Source organism: Mytilus edulis, chromosome 1 (genome assembly GCF_963676685.1).
Source record: "Mytilus edulis chromosome 1, xbMytEdul2.2, whole genome shotgun sequence".
In the NCBI taxonomy this organism is placed as follows: Eukaryota; Metazoa; Mollusca; class Bivalvia; order Mytilida; family Mytilidae; genus Mytilus; species Mytilus edulis.
This window is the reverse complement of record NC_092344.1, coordinates 93,507,827-93,524,429: the sequence shown is the minus strand read 5'-3', so window position 1 is coordinate 93,524,429 and position 16,603 is coordinate 93,507,827.

Genomic DNA, 16,603 nt, shown 5'->3' with positions numbered 1-16,603 from the left:
AAAGTTAAGATTTTTTGTATTGTTGATTTCTCTCTTATTATGAGTAATAGAATAACCATACTTGGTATGTGTGTACCTTGCAAGGTTCTCAATACCCGTTAGACAATTTTCACTTAACCTCGACCTCGTTTCATTGTTTCAGTCATACTGACAATTGAGAAGTTTTTCTAGCCACAAAACCAGGTTTAACCCGCCATTTTCTTTGGAAATGCCTGTGACCAAGTCAGGAATATGACCTTGTTTTCCATTCGTCCCGTTGGTAGAAAGTCCAACGTTCGATTTAGTTAGTTTTTATGGACTTCCTCTTTTGATCTATTTTGAGTTTGCCTTGAAGTGCGGTATGTGTGTGAACTTTAAAAAGTTGAATTTCGTAAATTTTTTTAATAAAATTCCTTCATGAAATTACATTTCCACAAAAAAATAGTTAAAATTTATGAAAAATTGATATAAATTTTCCTTGATTGAATATTATTGACACTGTAAACATAGTATGCAAGCAGTCATTCAACAAACAATCTATAAGAAGGACCCAACAGAATGTTGATCCCTATCAGAGACAGGGTTGGTTTCAAAATGAAAATTACCGCTTAAATTTCACTTGTCGAGCCAAATAATAGAACTGCAGTCCGGTTTATCGTCACAATAAATAACATATAGGTTAATAATTTTTAAATGTATTCTATTATTAAATCTATTTTAAGACATGTCCTCTAATTACCCACAGGTTTTGTATAACAAATTTATCTGAGGTTACTCATTTGTTCTTTATTGAATATATAGAATCATGCCATTTTTCAAATACTGAAGAACTCTATTGAATTGATTTTTTTCAAACCAATAAAATGAAACTCATGATCGAATGATTTATGTTATTAATAATAAAGAAAAATAAACTATCTATAGATAGCTATTACGCCATGACTGTATTTATGTGAAAATTTCCACTTCCCGGTATTAATAATGTGTACAATGTACTTGAGTGCATATAAACTTGGATAGATACCAATATACACACTGTTGTTGGTAAGTCATCGTCTTTTCATTTTCCCAGACAACATGGGTATGTTGGCCCAACATTGGCACAACGTATATCATTGCATTGGCCCATCGTTGTATTTTAACGTTGGCCCAACGTATAAGTGCAAAGTGGGCCTACGTTGGCCCAACATGATGGCTTCATGTTGGCCCAACGTTGTACGGTTGTATGCAATACATAGAGCCAACGTTGGCCCATTGTATGAAAAACGAAATCCATGTTGGCACAACGTTGGACCAACGTAGCGATATATTTTCTTATGTTGGCACTATGTTGGTCCAAGGTAGGTATTTCTCATTTTTATGTTGGCAATACGTTGGTATATTGTTTCAACCAAATTACAATGGATGCTGCATTAAGAGCTGTATATGATAAATACTCCGGAGCGCATTTGATCTTTTTTTGTATTCCAAACTGCCAAAGTTTAAGGTAGCAATTCTGTATTTTTGTATTACCCATTGTTGTTACTGTCCTTGTTTTTTTCATGAACTTTGCCTCTTTAATTTTATTTATTGTGTGACGCTAAGATATTTCTTTGACAATGTTTGATGGATCGACCAGATAAACTCTGTGTCATTTGGTGTCTTGTAAAGACTTGTCTCATTAGCAATCATACCACGTCTTCTTTTTTCATATAAATTTCATTTATTTCTTTAACAGAACAAATGACGTATGGCTTATGGTTAGGCGATCATACAAATAGTTTTTTTCGGAGATGTAATTTTAGTTGTATTGGTTCCAGATCCAGAATGAAAATTAAATAATTCAGAAGATGAAACTTTATTTATTTTAAATTTGATATCATTGGTCGTCACCACGAGTAGTGTCCTCCTCAATTTGAACTTCAACAGTGTCATTATTACTTATATATGTTATTCTTTTTTTCCCTTCTGTATTTCTTGCCACCTTCTCAGTCAAGGCTTAAGCGCCGCCAATCTTTAGCTGCATCATCTATCTCCTTATCCGAAGACTATTTACAGCTATGTTTTTTTCTAACCGACTCTGTAATAAAGTTATAAGTAAACTTGAATTGCGTATTTGTCTAATGCATGCGTGCGTAATCTCCCTTCTAGATATGTAATATAAATTTATGTATATTCTAAATAGTTTAAACACTATTTAATACAAAATCAAATCTTAAATAACCATTTTTTTATATATTGGTTATTTGTCTAATTGTCAGAAATTCATTAGTATTAGACGGATTTGTGGGTATAACAAACCCTTATTACTTTTATTTCAGAATTCGGTATCATACTTTATATATTCGTAATATACATGATATATAAAGAATAATTTAGATGTGTATTAATGAACAGTTATATATTTGATATATAAAAACACTGTTACACATTCAAGTGTGTATATGATCAGGTTTCACAAATATATCGTATCTGTTTGCATGCGATTTAGAAATACAATAAAACTAACAAATTCATTTATATTTTAATGAAGTAGAAATCATTATACCACATTTTTGAAACATTACGGAATAAGGTACATCTTAAGACAATTTTATTCCATTAACTTCAGTAATGATCATACATGTTGTGGTTATAGATTTATATAATTTACCATTTGTTTGAAGATACTAATGTTCAGTGGCAACTATTTCATGATAATTAATAGGATTGAAATGATTTAAAATCTAGAAAATATTTCGCCCAAAACGTAGGAACTTTAAGATCAGCATTATAAAATGATAGAAATTAATATATGTTTTGATATTTAATAACATCCCTCAGATTAAAAAATCATATTGTATTTGTCATTCTGAATCGTATATATATATCAGATTTTTTAAAGTTACAACTTACATGTTACTATCTTTCTCTTTGAATCTCAGATGATATGATTTTCTCTTTTTGTTTTCTTCGTATCACTGCTTTCTTACAAATACACAACAGGAAATAATCACAAAAGTGACCATCCCATTACATTCAGATTTCCTATAAACTTAATTACCATAGCAACTATCTTTGAAATTTGTCGAACATATGGTCAACCTTATCAGAATGGGCTTGATTAACAGACTGGCTGTATCAAATATCACTCTGCATATAATTGCTATTATTATGTTTCACAAAGTTTAATGAATAAAGTTATTATAAATAATGATTGCAATAAATTTTAATTTTTAACCAGGCAATCTATGTTTACGGTATACATTTTTTTTTATTACAGTAATGATATTCCAGTATAAATTTTATCTGACTTATATATAGAGTATAATACATGATCACGCAACGTTGGGCCAGTATTGGCCCAACATAGAGTTGTAAATGTAATTTCAGTTGATAAACACTGTCGGTATAACATTAACTTTTCATAAAGCCTGCTGCAATCGAAATTATCCGCCTCCCAAGAGAAATAAAGCGTAAAATATTATATAATCAATTCTATTAACAAAATTTCATATCGGCCCTATGTTGCTACTAACATAATGCCAACATTTGCCCGATTATTTATAACCAACATGAGATAATAATATGAATTTACAACAACAGACCAACGTTTGGCCAATGTTGTGCAGCCGACACCAACGTGCGACCAATGTACCGACAATTTGCCAACGTTGGGCCAATGTTGTGTAGCCAACATAAACTTGCGACCAACGGACCGACAATTTGCCAACGTTGGGCCAATGTTGTGCAGCCAACATAAACTTGCGACCAACGGACCGACAATTTGCCAACGTTGGGCCAATGTTGTGAAGCCAACACCAACGGTCGACCAACGGGCCGACCATTTGCCAACGTTGGCCCACTGTTAGTCTGCTGACTGGGTTATAACAAAAAAATGCATCCGCTTAACATGATATTTCTTCGAAGCAAGTATTATCATGCCAAATATACCAATTAGTACACATTAGTTTTTGGAACATAACTGAGAATGGACGTGAAATGGACACAGACAGCGCGTGATATCATCAAATACTTATAATTGCAACAAATGTATAATTCATGCAGAACGTGCATTCATTTTCAGTTATTTAGATTGACTATAAACAGGACTGCATAATACCACCATAGGTATGTTATTAAATTTAAAAACAGTCTAATAGTTGAGATAGAACAAAAGAATCGAAGCTCTTTGTTAGAGAAGGCGATAAATCCTTACAGTAATGTTTACTATAGTAACAACATTTTTAAAAGTAAATAGATAAGAAACAAATTAAATGACAATTTTCTGCTAAATTACGAAGTATTTTATTAAACAAACACCATTTGCATAAGTTTTCAATTTATCTATTACATAATTAAACAGAACAGTTAGATATCAAGAAAACAACATGGGTGTCTATTCAGTTGGAACCAAAAAAAAATTGCATAACCTCCGATTTAAAATAGAAAAATATCTTGAACGGAATACATATCAATCTATTTAATCCTTAATTTTCGTTTCTGCCCTCTCATTATGTGACTCAAGAAAAAAATCCCAAAAATGGGTAACATTTGCATCGAAGATAGAAAATCGAGTGCACCTTTTTATGTTTATAGGGCGTGTTCGGGTTAAATAGTTTGTCTTGAAAACGTATATAGCAAAAGTATTTGATACATCATCTCGCTTCAGATTCTATCGTTTTTATATATCATGGCTACAGGTTGACTTTATAACCACAGGCACTTGTCTCAGAAAACAATTTCCTATATACCTGAGACAAGTCAGTGCCTGTGTGTAAGGTATATAGGACATTTTTTTCTGAGACAAGTGCCTGTGTTTATAACATCGGAAATTCACAGTACTAAAGAAAATGAAATACTAGTATATGGTTCAAGTGAAATACCTTTCTAATGAATCACACAAACAGAGTAGGAGTGTTCGAATAGCACATTTTTTACTAAGTTCTTGACGACAGACTTATAAGTATAGAATCTTGAAATGAAACCAAACTGTATTGCACAATTGATGTTTAACATGATACCAGATTACAACATTTGTCTTGAAACTAATATCTCAATGTTTTCGGAATATCACAGATTTATTTTCTAAACTCAAGACATGTTAAAAAGATTTTTAATTATTTTCAAGTCTTTTTTGTGCGAATTAATATAAAGGAGATTCGAGGAAAACGAAAAAGGAACAACCCGAAAAATAACCAACATATATTAAAAAATCATTTTTCTTACAGATTTTATTCCAAAGTTTAAGAATGGAGACAGATAATACATTTCTCAACAGTGATTTGGAAGAAGATGGTTTAACCGAGGATCAGGAGGTTATTTTAACAGACGACGTTAGTAATACTTTTGGGCCTGATTCGGTATATACGATTGATACATCAGAAAATTTGTATGACAGTTCTTTTGAAAAAATAGAAAATGGAAGATCGAAAACACATTTATCATTAGTGAGTAGCAATTTACAACCAAAAGACAGAAATACATTATACAGCAAGAAAACATGTGTGTCAGTCAATGAATATTTACAGAGAGAGAAGAGCAATGCAATTTGTCAGCATGGTGTAATGTCAGACGTTCAACCGGAACATACATCTTTGTTAGAAACGATGTGGTATTTTGGGAAATTATATTTTGCCCTTTCATATATCTGGAATAAAAAAGCAATTACAAAAATAAGAACGTTTTGCGATTTCAGAGACGTTATAGGTGATAATTACAATGACAAGCGAGCTGTTACTGTTGGTAGTGTGGCTGAAGGTCTTTACGAACCGACAAGCTCCTTCGACATAATTTTCATATTAAAATGGATAAAAATTGTAACCGTTATTCCAGTGAAAATGGTTAGTGAGGTACATTCTTACATATCCATAGAAAAAGATCATGATTATCCGGGATATTGCTTCTTAACAGTACACTCTGGTTTCGAATACGAACTTATATCAAATTGCGTAAAAAGAAAAGGACAAAGTGTTCACCTGTCGAGTCGTTTGTTTAAACTATTTCTTATGGGAGACAGTGAAAATAGTTCGAGCAATTCTAATTGTTCTCTAAGTTGGACCTACGCGTTGGGACCTTGTGAGATGGGAAATATGTGGACCTTTATTTCAAGTAAAAATAGAAAATTTATTACAAAATATCTTCAGCTGAACCTTATGCGATTGGGTGTTTTGTTAATTCCAGAAGGACACACAAGGTCACCTGGAAGGGATTTGCAATGGAGAATATCATTTGATCTTCAAGAAAAAATGCTCGTGAGGTGCTTTAGTTATATTCAATTCATCACATATGTCCTTCTAAAAACGTATGTAACGTACAAATTATCCGTTGATACTGAAACGGTAAGTATAGATTCCGTGTCCCGAATAATAAAAAACATCATGTTTTGGCAGTTAGATGAATTAGACTGGAAAACGTGGACAATTTCAAATTTTTTCAGAAATTTTGTTTCCTGTTATGATAAATTGATGTTTTTCATCTCGTCGAAAAATGTTCCAAATTTTTTTATTCCCGACCAAAATCTGATTACTAACATTGATGAAATTTCGGGTTTAAGCCATAAATTAGAAAAATGGAAGCCATCTGAGCCTGACATGTTTGAAGTAGTTTTAAAGCTATATTTGCAATCCTTAATGGAAGGAAACACTAAAATTCATCATTCTTTCGGTCGTGCTAATTTGGACATCATCTCCCTGCTACCTTTACTTCAGGTAGAATGTACATCTACAATGCTTAATAAATTTCTACAATGCGCAGTTATGCAAGTTATATCACACCCCCATAATCGCTTTACTCGTGGTTTGTCAAGTTATCTATTGGCACAACAGTGTCAGATAGGAGCTCAGTCAGTACATTGTAGACAAAACATTAATAATAAAAAGATGTATGCAGATTTGCGGTATAGACAATTTCTTCTAATGGTAGGCACTCATACAGATGCCATGTCAGGGTGGATTTTGTTAGGGCTCCATTTTTTACAATTAGGTTGGTTTAAATCGTGTTTAAATATCGTGGCATATGTTGAAGTGCTAAAGAAAGAATACTGGCTAATTAATACTGGAGTGTCAAGTTATACCGCGATGGATATACATGAATACAAGCGATTACTCAGAGTGACCAGATATTCTTTCATTAAAATGCTAAAGCGATTATGTAAACAGCCTGTTTTGGTACCGGAAGCAAGTTCTACGATTCCATCTGAATGTATTTTTCAAAAAGACATTAATTTCATCCATATTCCTTTAGATGTTATAACTTACTATTTAAAGTTTTTATGCATGGCACAGAATGGAAACATCAATTTGTGTCCGGAGATTCTTATACAAGCCATGGAAGCTTCTCAGTCTACTACAATGACAGATGATATGAAAAGAGTTTCAGAGCAGTTGTTTGCAACGATGGAGCGTATTTTACATGACAATTTATGATGTTATTTTGATCATGAATTCTGTTTTGTTTTCGAAGTTATAAGCTACATATATAATCAGAAAAGATTCTGATTAAAACTGTCAAGACTTCTTTTTAAACGGTTTTATCAGTTCAAGAATTGAAAAGTTTTGAAGATAGAACCTTACATTGAGAGCTGCAGAGTTCCAAAAACGTTTATAAGAAAATCATGTGAAATGTGAAAAGCAAATTACAAATAAACGATTTACATTGCAATACAAACATTCAATATGAGACAATTCTGCTAAAAGAATTGTGTTCTAGATTCATAGAACCGTTATTTTACATGAACATGTACTGACTCGCAGTAAATGATCGGAGAAATTTTAAAAAATGTTTTGATAAATTTGGTTAACTTTCCATACATTTGCGGTCTTTTAGAGAAAAATTATGCACATATAGAGTAGGTGTCAACACTGAAACAAAACGCCACAAAGCCTGAATGGGCTTGAAATAGAGCAAGAGCAGAGACGTTAAAGACTACTGATTGGAAATAACGTGTGACTATGTAAACGGCTATTGTTTTTAAAATTACGTGGAATATGTAGGTTGTGGTAATACCGAATGAAGGATGTCCTTAGTGTTTCTATATAAACAAAGAATTAAAACCGTTGCAATCCAATGAGCAGAAAAAGAAATTTTACAACACAAAAGAGATTTGCAGTATCCTAGAGAAGACTGGTGTACATATATGGTAGTTATCAGCACTGAAACAACAAGATATAAAACATGAAATGGCATGCAATAGCACATGAGAAGAGACTATGTAAACGGCTATTGGTTTTAAAATTACGTGGAATATGTGGGTTGTGGTAATACCGAAGGCAGGATGTTCTGCATGTTACTAAATATATTAAGACTGTTGCAAGACAATGAGCAAAAAAAGAATTTTTGCAACACCAAACTTGTTTATAACATATTAAAACCGTATTGAAATCATATGACTTCAAAACAGAAAATATGGATAGAGATATTAAAATGTTGATTGAGGGGGGACAAACTTCATAGCTAGCGTACACATATGCCAAGAGTAATTACGTCATGTAGAGACATTTGATTTATTCGAAAAAGATTTTAATGAGAATGAATAAAACTTGCTATCATTCAGTAACAAAAACAATAAGTCCGGATAGCATGTGTAAACAGATTGTAAAAGGGAGACAATGTAAAATGCAGGAAGAATTTGGTGGATCATGTATAGGAGACGTTTGCAAACAAATATCGTTTCAAAAGTATTTTTCAAGAGTAGAACGCAATTTTTCCAAACCAAAAAACAGTGTTCCAGCAATAGTGTTTGTGTCTGCATTCATGGAACTAATTTAATTTGGCTTGATACGTAGCATTAATGCAAAGAAGAAGAAAAAACAGAATACAAAGCCATGGTGAGATTCGAATTTGAAAAATTGAAGCAACGGTTTAAGAAATTTGTAGAGAAGAACGTTGTTTAGTTTTGAATTTGTCGTTACTCGAACATACTAAATACCTATCACCACATTTCGTGCGACAAACGGGGGAGGTTAGTCGTTTAAAAAATTCGCCATATCATTTTTTCATGTGAATCGTCGTAATTGGACATGCACCCGTTTTTGCTTGACACATAGACATTTGCCTAGTTAGATTAAATTTTCATTAACTCTATATGACTTCAGAGAGTTTTCTGCGATTCGTCTTGTCATGTCGTACAGAAATCAATTTATACGAAAATAATACAACTGTTTCGAGGAGGCAGGTCGCAGATTCAAAAACGTATGCAAGATGTTTGGTGGAAATTTGCAGGTTGAAGACATGTCTGTCATCATATTGAATTTGAGGCCCCAGTAGTTAACCGATTTTCAAATATCACCAATCCATTGAGAAGACAAAAATCATAGTTTAAAAACCAACTAAAGAAATTACATGAACTCCAAAGGGAACTAAACTTGAGGCATCGGCACAATACACAACTAAACAATGATATGTGAACATGGTTAACTATGTTTTAATTTGCAGGCTTTTTATGTTACCATTTAAATATTCTAAAATCCTAAGAGGTTAATTTTGATATATTGTATTCAGATATGTTATTAATTGTATTTGTCTCGAAAATCTATCAATTTAAAGCTAAAATATTTGAGAGAAAAATAAAGATATACAAAATTAACTTTAGTTTTCTTTTCAAAGAAGGATTTAAAAAAAAATATGACATGAAAGGGATGAATACATTGCTAGTCATAAAGTAACTAAAGACTCAACTGTCTGATGCAGAGTCGATAAGATTGATTTAGTGGTTATTTCAGGCACTGTTTAATCATATAGCTGATCACTTATTTTGGTTCTTATACATAATTGACTTTTACATTTTGGCTTCGAGTGTTCCTAATGAAAGCTGATTCAGTAAAGCGCATGGAAGGCACAAAATCCAATAGGTGTTATTTTCATTCTAAGGATCAATATAGAATAAATATCCCTTGAACAATGATCAATCTGAAGAAAGTATCATTTGAAATTATTTGATTGCAGAAAAACGCACCAATATTACCAGGCATGTGATTTTATACATCAGACGCGTGTTTCGTCTACAAAATGTTTATCAGTGACGCTCCAATCAAAACCATTCAAAGGCAAAATAAAGGACTGAGTTGAAGAGCCACGATGATTAAAATGACACAATCGGGAAAAGGGAAAAATAGTAAAATTACACACCAGATAACTATTATAATCAAGGAAGATCTTAGACTTTAAAATGTGTGAGTTGAGAAACATACGAATAGTTTCGATCAACCAATTCCTTGTCGAAGATCTCAGTAAATAAAGTTCGTATCATAAGAAACTGTACTGAGAAAAAGGTATTGTGAACAGATGAAAAATGAAAAGTTGACAATTAAAAGTTGAAATCGTCATTCATGGCATGAATTCTAGGTTGAAGATATTGTCAATATCGAGAGATAGATCAACATATTACAGGCTGTCTTGTTTCTATAGTATCCTTTATCTAAAAGGGGGGTATCTGCACGAAAGAACGCGAAATTGCCATTTTACGATACAAAAACAATTAAAAATGTTTTGCGCGTTGATCTTTTTACCGATTTCACGAAACACGGTGAATAACGAACGTGGCAAAACACGAAAATAACCCTTTACCACTCTCATCCAATGTTCACATGGCCAGATGTAAACACTCACTAATATGTGGGTTATTAAGTGAGAGGACAACATCACAATATCTGAAAAATGAAATTTAAACATCCTAATTAGAGTATAGAATAAATAAGAATACATTTGAAAAAGTTTACGGAAGATTATCTATCATCTAAACCTTTTTTACTGTTTGAAATATTGCTAAAGAAAACCATAAGGGAGGTTCTTGATGCACCCTCACATCGCGAAGGACTGTAACTATTATAGTTAGCACTATCTTAACCTCAATTGTTTTAATTCGACCAAGAAGAATCACAAAACATACATAGAAATACGATAAAATTATAAAAAAATACATTCAGCACTTTATCATGATATAATCTAGATCTTTTGATATCTATAGTTCTGTCGACAAAAACAATAGTGTAATTGTTCAATTAACCAAATATGAATGACATAGTATCAAATATATACGTTCAGTTACACTACCTTGATACAGGCGCAAAATTGCGGCGGGGTTAAACATTTTTTTTTAAATCTCAACCCTCCCCTATACCTCTAGTCAATGTAGAAAAGAAACGCACAACAATACGCACAGTAAAACTCAGAAGTCCGAGTCCGATGTCAGAATAGGAAAAAAAAAGAAAATAAACAAAATGACAATAATACATAAATAACAACAGACTACTAGCAGTTACTGACATGCCAGCTCCAGACCTCAATTAAACTGATTGAAAGATTATGTCTTCATCATATGAATATCAGGCACAATCCCTCCTGTTAGGGGTTTAGTATTATACCATCATGAAAATATGAGAAGAGCATAACCCGTGTCATGCCAACAACTGGTTTTCGAATAAATGTGTTTAATTCCGATGCAATGACCCTATAAGCGAATCAATATTAAAGCCAAAATATGCAATCTGTAATGACCTGACTACAGTGTCGTAACTATATCCCTTCCTAATAAGTATGTTTAAAGGTTTTGTTAGCTTTTGGGGTGAGTACAGACATTTGTGTGTGTTGTAAAGAATATTACCATAAAAAATTGGATGCAAAGTTCCTGAACGTATAAGATGTCTGCATGTTGAGTTATATTTACGAATGATTTCCTTATACCGATGATAAAATTTGGTAAATGATTTGACTAGTTTGAGATCAAAAACCCTGGTGTAATAATTTTTCAGTAATACATAAATTTCTCTCGCTAAAATCTAATACGTTGTTACATACACAAGCGAATCGTACAAGTTGAGATATATAAAGACCATCAGAAGGGAACGTCACCATCTAACAATCTTGTTTATTTTATGAATGAGATAAAAGGTAAAAGAGGTAAGATTTTTTTATTTCTTAGTTTGAAATAAAAAGTCTGGCTTAATGAATCATTTGGCAATAGCACATCTATACTATTAAACGAGAAGACCTTCCTTCCACAATAAATCATTTATCATGCCTCTGTGTCCTATAGGTAACATGCATAGTCGCATTTGTCATGCATTCTTATGATTATTCAGATTGAGTTATTTTGGGAGAAAAATGACAAAAAAAGAGTCCGGAAATGATTCCGTCATCAGACTGACTTTTAGTCATAGATAAGACTTCCTGTTTGAAACATGCACAAATACAACCAATCGTATGATAGATAACAAAAAAAGAAAAATAGATAAGCCAATCAGAGCGTTCTCCATATCATGGTGTTTAGATCCCAAGAACCACAACTATTATACCTCCTTAGAGAGGACAATTATTTTTCGCGTTTATCTACAGGTAAACTACGATTATACTACTTTAATATATAGAGACTCTCTGTATTCTGTAAGGGAATTTCTATATATAATTTATTGTTAAAAGGGAAAATAGTGATTTGGCAAAAATGAAAGTAAGGTAGAGATTAGAGGAAGGCAGGACCTTTTTCGGGGCGTCATATCCAGAAATCAACGCCACTTTGCTTATTCAGTAAATATTATACTAAAGAAATCGGATACGGGTCACGGAAATTACATTAAAATGTTAGGGAATTTTGAAAAAATGTCTGTTTTAATTTTAATTTAAGTGATAGACAGGTTGCCGGGGCAGAAAATGAATATACACAACAATATACACCATTTAAACGAAACATAATGACTGTTGTTGCAAAAATACAGGTTCCTGAGCTATTTTAAAAATCGAAGCGAGAGGCTTTTAACATTGCAGTGTAAAATACAGGCTAAAATGGCTGAAACGTCAAATTTGCAAACTCCGTGTTGAAAATTGGCTTACAAGGTCATTACAAAAACAGGTTGCCGGGGTGAAATATGAAACTTGAATTTCCTAAGAATAAGCAAGTCCAAACCTTGTATGTGTAGTCGTTGAACTCTAGGTTCCCACGTAAAATTAAAATGTCACTATTTCAAGAAGAATTAACTCACGAAAGCACGAAAAATTCACTAAATTCGCGTTCATTGTTTTGATTTTGACCGCCTGACAACTTTACGGAAATATCAAAGTGATTGTAAATAAGGACTCTGTGACGGGCAACTTATAATATCCGTGTTTTAAAGATTTTAATGATATCAAGCCTATCAAGCCAGTCCAGTTCAAAGTACTATCACGTGGTACAATTCTCATTTACATATTATGAATATTAATTAGCAAAACCACTACTAATTTCTGGCTATGTCAGGATCGGGTGTTTTTAAGCTCGGGATATTTTTTGATTTCGGGATTTCTTTAAATTCTGCATCTTGGGATTTCATGGTTTTAAGCCCGGGATTGATTTCGGGATCAGGACCCATCCGATCGACAATCCCTCAAATTAGCCTTAGTCGGTATTAGTCATTCATACATGATTCAAATTCTACAATTGGCATGTTAATAAGGCTCTCAACAAAAAAAACGATGGATTGTCATAGAAGCATATTTTTTAGACAAATAATGGTCTATATATAAGCAGTTACATTTATTTCATGTTTGAAACGGTGCAAATTTTTAAGTTCATTTGACTTTTACCAAAAGAAGCATTCACGGTAGCAAAGGAGAAGAATAATTGTGGTCGTTGGCCAGAAACACGAATATAATTGAATTCAACAGAAAGGAAACAAATATCGGACTTTGGAAAAAGGGAGATACCTTTTATGTAATTCTCAATACATAATATCTTTTACAAAAAATCATCCTACAACAGATCACAAGCTGTATATGCCCGCGATTTCGCGGGTGTGTTCTAGTTCCTTAGAAAATTAGGAAATATTAAAGGTAATGTGTTTTCTTTATTGTTTTTGCTAGTGTGGTGTGTTGCATTTTTTGTGTTTCTGTTGCGTCGTTGTTCTCTTATTTTTGATGTGTTTCCCTCAGTTTTATTTTGAAACCCGGATTTGTGGTTTTTTTTTCAATCAATTTATGAATTTCGAACAGCGGTATACTACTGTTGCCTTTATTTTTGACAAAAGACAAAGCAAATTAATTATCCCTACGTTTACGCTGGATAAACAGGTTGCTTTTTTCAATTTTATTATGTGGGTATCCTTTCAATTCAACTTAAACAAAAATAGTCGATAAATCATGTCAATATACATTCGATTTGCATATTTTTGATACTTGAACAAATATTTGATCATTTGACAACCGGATTTGACTACTTAACAAAATCAAATTATAAATATATTTATAAATCTATGTGAACAGACAAACGTAATTGTTTACAACCAGATTTAGACCACTATGGTTGTCACGTTATCTTTTTCTGAGAAATCGTTAATCTAATGATTGAATTTATAAAAAAAAAAAAAGCAAGTGTAGGTAAAGGATATTTCCTTAATCAAAGTAGTTATTTTTACTATGACGAAATACTTTGAGTTTAAACAATGTGAAACATTGAAGTCTGATAGTAAATTACATGACTTACATGTAATTGCCAATTCAATTCACAGAAGTTTGAATGCATTGAATATAAATTCATACTGAATATCATATTTGTATTTCGTCTACATAAATAAAGGTATCAGTAGTATACTACTGTTCAAAACTCATAAATCCATGGACAAAAAACAAAATCGGGGTAACAAACTAAAACCGAGGGAAACGCATTAAATATAAGAGGAGAACAACGACATAACACTAAAATGTAACACACATACCCAAAATCCCACGAGAATAACAAATATAACATATATATGTAACATCAAAACCAAATACATGAATTTGGGATAGACAAGTACCGTGACACGTCTTATCGCAATGTGAATTTACACTCAAAAATAAGAGAAAACAAACGACACAACGTTAAAATGTAATACAACTATAATATAACAATGGCCATATTCCTGACTTGGTACAGGGCATTTTTAAAGGAAAAAATGAAATCAGACAGTCAGTTTTTTCAATTGAATGTTTTACATGTATCATTTCGGGGCCTTTTTTATCTGACTGTGTGGTATGGATATTTCTCACTATTGATGGCCGTACGGTGACCTATATTTGCTAATTTCTATAACATTTGTCTCTGGTGTAGAGTTGTCTCATTGGCACTCATACCACATCTTATTTTCATATATACATGTATGTCTCTATTCTTAGTAAACATAAATAGACGAAAATAAAAACACTCTAAATATCTATAATTGGGCCAGAAAACTTAGTATGATTGTTTATACTTAACAATGGTTAAACAGGATATAAAACTCTTATGAAGAATGAGAATTCAGAAGATTAATAATGATTAGTAAATTCTGAAAAGTGAAGTATATGATAAGAAAACTATTATAATTGAGATAAGCCACCATACTTGAATCAATATCTTATTAATATATAAAATCTATATTAGCCTAAATATGTTTCTTTTTATGAAATGTAAAATCTGAAATATAATCTACCATGTATATACGTCATGTTCATAATTCTACATTGTAGCTTTCTATATAAAGTGTAATGCATCAAAGATCAGTTAATTGGCACCTTCAATAATACAGAATCAACCGGCCTCTATACACCTTTTTTGTCTTTTTTATTTGTTTTTCAAACTAAATTGTTTAAATCTTTGAAACATTAGATTGACTTTTTAACCACTTGCAACCATAATTCATTTTGAGACTTGGTTTTTTGTACGTGTTTGAATGCAAACTTTCTGTTAGTATATATGTCTTCTGGACAACACAACTTTGTCCACCGGCCTTTTCTATTTATCGAGTCATCAATTGAGGACGAATTTCAAATAGGCCTAAAGATACAATAGCACGGAGTCCATTTTTTCCCTCAGATGATTAAGCTCTATTTCCACAGAAGACTGACAGTACTTTAATAAAACAAACGGATGCAATATTTGCTGAAATAGAAAAAAAATGTAACTTTTGATAGTCCTTATAGATCTTCACACAGGACCACTCATCATACGTTCAAGTTACAGAGAAATGGAAGATAAAAATCAGTAAAGCAGATTATAAGGCCACACCAAATTAATTTCTTGTTCTACGGATTTTTGGACTCCAAAATTTGGGGCGAGCGAGCGATTTGAAAATTTTAATAAAAAAATATTTAATTTGAAATTTTTTGAGGCGAAGCTTGAAAAGTAAAGGCGAGCGATTATATTTTTTTTTTGTAAACATAAAATAGTAGGTTTTGACAATATTAAAACTTGATTTATCATGTTTATAACTTGTACTTTGACATTTTTTAATTTCTGAAGTATTTTTTCCCTGTTCACCAAGAAATAATTAAAACTGGTCTATGTATGTGTGACTGACAATGATACAATTCTCCATCCAAGTCATAATCAGTTTGGGGTTGCCCCTTAATTTTATAAATATCCCTTTTACATGTTTTATGATGGATCATATAAGTTATAATATATTTGTTTGTACAAAAGGGCTCATATTTTCTCAAAGAACTATATATCTATCTATAGCTAGTATTAAATGGTCAAAACATGTCCAAAAATTTTGTAATATTCCTGGACTTTAACCATGTTAAATTAACACATTTACTTTGACAGTTTAATATTCATGATTCAAAATAAGTGGACCCCTCTTTTAGAAAAAGTTGTTTAAAATATGATGTAACTCTCCCCTTTTTGAGTACAAAATTCTAAGTTTTCAAAGTTTTTGTATAGAAGAACTATACAAATCCT